The sequence below is a fragment of the Boleophthalmus pectinirostris genome, unplaced genomic scaffold, assembly GCF_026225935.1.
Source record: "Boleophthalmus pectinirostris isolate CB_2022bp ecotype Guang Dong unplaced genomic scaffold, ASM2622593v1 HiC_scaffold_10, whole genome shotgun sequence".
Lineage (NCBI taxonomy): Eukaryota > Metazoa > Chordata > Actinopteri > Gobiiformes > Gobiidae > Boleophthalmus > Boleophthalmus pectinirostris.
This window is the reverse complement of record NW_026570971.1, coordinates 11564608-11566924: the sequence shown is the minus strand read 5'-3', so window position 1 is coordinate 11566924 and position 2317 is coordinate 11564608. Positions and strand designations below refer to the sequence as shown.

Here is a 2317-nt window from a genome sequence, read left to right as displayed (position 1 = left end):
TACTTTTTTTTTTTTAACCAATCGCTTCCATTTGCTATCTGCTATATGTAATGCGCCAAATCCCATAGGAAGAAGAGTAATAACATCTTTTGCCTTGATAAAATGAAAACATTCTCTTTGTTCCAGCTTTAAATCCTCGATCTTGGGAATCGTTTCCAACACAGAATGTCTGTCTTCATCGGAATCCATCTCGACTACATTGTTTACTATTGTGCTGTACCACAAAAGGGACCAGGCAGGTGCTTGAATTTGACGTCATGGCTTCACAACTCTTCACTGATTGGCCGGTGCACAGTCTACAACTTCCGAGGTTCTTGCAAACCGTCTAGTGTATTCGGATTCCTGACCTAGTCGCTGGACAGAAATAAAATTGAGCGGAGGCAGTAGGTGGCACCAGCTTGGCTACACATTCAGAGCATCTGCGATGAGTTTATAAGAGCTCTTCACACCTCTTAGAGACTAGAGTGGAGTTTGTCATCATGGTAATTTTAACAACTAGCATGCAAACAGTACACAGTGAATTTATTTTGACTTTGAGAGCTGCTTACACCTTATATTTGTGCTGGGGCAAGACAAAGTTTGCTCAAATACATGAAAAACAAAAGCATTTTATTGTCCAATAATCAGGAAGCGCGTGTTGGCATGCTAGTCGCTTTACTGTGACTGCAAAATGCCACTCTGGCGTCTAAGAACTGTGAAAATCTCTTATAAACTCTTACAAACTCACTGCGGTGAATATTTTGGATGCTCTGAATCCATAAGGGAAGTGAGGAATAACTTTGGACTACTGCAAACTGTTTAAAATGAATGAACTCTTTCTGTTTTTCACATTTTCGAGACTGTAAAAATCAGCTAAGGCGCGTTTAATCACATTTACAACTGCAGATGCGTCTCATAAAAATACCGGCGCAATATTTTTAGCAGCGATCTTACCCCAGGTGAACGCCTGCTTAACTCTGCTGTCTCTTTCTAAACCTGCTTTTGTTTCTTTGGGGTTGGCTCTGCCCTTAAGTTGCTCTTCGGCGTCTGGGGACCCCTCTCACTCGCGCACTACACAGTCAAGAGCAGCAGTGGCGGAGAGGAGCAGGAGAGCAGGGGACCAGTGGAGAGCAGGGGATGGGGGGGGGCATCCTACGGCAAAGCTGACAGTTAGTGAGAGCCGGAGAGTGGAGCAGAGAGGGACACAACAAGCACGGGGAATTGGGGTTTTCACCAGGGTGGCGAGAGGGAGGGATGGAGGGGTGTGTGCATGTGTGTGCCCGTGTGTGTGTGTGTGTGTGTGTAGGAGGGTATTCATAACATGGTGGAGGCTGGAATCTGTACATACACTTTCCCAGGAGGTGGTGTAAATCCTTAAATTAGATCAACTAGAATCTGTTAAGGAATCACTGGTAGGACCCAAATATGCAGAGGGAAAAAAGTATTTATTTAACAAAAATAGTCTTGACGGAGGGATAGATTCCAGGGGAGGCAGGACGGGTCCGGGTTGGCTGCAGATGGGAGGTCTGTGGAGATGGAGGCTGACCGGAGGCTTACAGAAACAGGTGGGTATGGGATGAGGCTGGCTCCAAATGAAGTGCTGGGGAATAGGACAAAAGAAACAGGTAAACATCAAAAAGGTCTTTGGAATTCTCAAAAAAATCTTAAAAAGCCTGAGTAGTTCACCACAGGGAATGACGGAACGATCTGGCACTGTAGAGCAGGTCAGCAGGTCTTTTATTGTAGGAGATGATTGCTAGATGAGGATCAGGAGTGGAGCTCAGCAGGTGCATGATTGGGGCCCGCCCAGGAAAAGCCAAACAAGGTAAGTGGAAACAGGGAGCAGGGAAAGGAGGGGTAGGAGGAGCAGGGAGAACCCTCACAGAATCAGGTTAAGATGTGGGGAATTCTGGTTAAAGGAATCCGTGTATCATTCATTTTCCAAAATAAAACCAAAAATAATGAAAAAAACAACCGTCTTCTTCATTATTTGTCTCCAAACCCAAAATGAAAAACCTGATAATGATTTGTTTTTTAATTTTTCGATTTTGTGTTTAAATGAATAATGGAAAAAAAGGGATCCGGCAGTTTCCCATTTCCGTGACCTAAACTGCCAGACTTTTACGCTGCATACGGACTGAACCAGGACGGAACCAGGACTAAACTAGGACTAAACCAGGACCAGGAGTGTCAGGACTGGCCCGGAGGTGTGCTCAAGTACATTGTCCAGTGATCAGGACTGAGACCGGGACTGAAAATCTAAGCTGTATACAAGAGGTCATTGGAAGACAGTGACAAACAATGATATATAATCGACAAGTCAAAGGGCAGGAGTGTC

At 44.8% G+C, this 2317-nt stretch overlaps 1 long non-coding RNA gene across 1 annotated transcript; it reads right to left on the bottom strand.

The window, feature by feature from the left end:
• Positions 1-1405: 1405 nt before the first annotated feature.
• On the bottom strand, positions 1406-1872 carry LOC129411010 (uncharacterized). Its single transcript, XR_008633092.1, has 2 exons — positions 1666-1872; positions 1406-1579 (listed from the first exon to the last, which is right to left on the bottom strand). It is a non-coding gene; the product is annotated as an uncharacterized LOC129411010 (long non-coding RNA).
• Between the last annotated feature and the right edge of the window lie 445 nt (positions 1873-2317).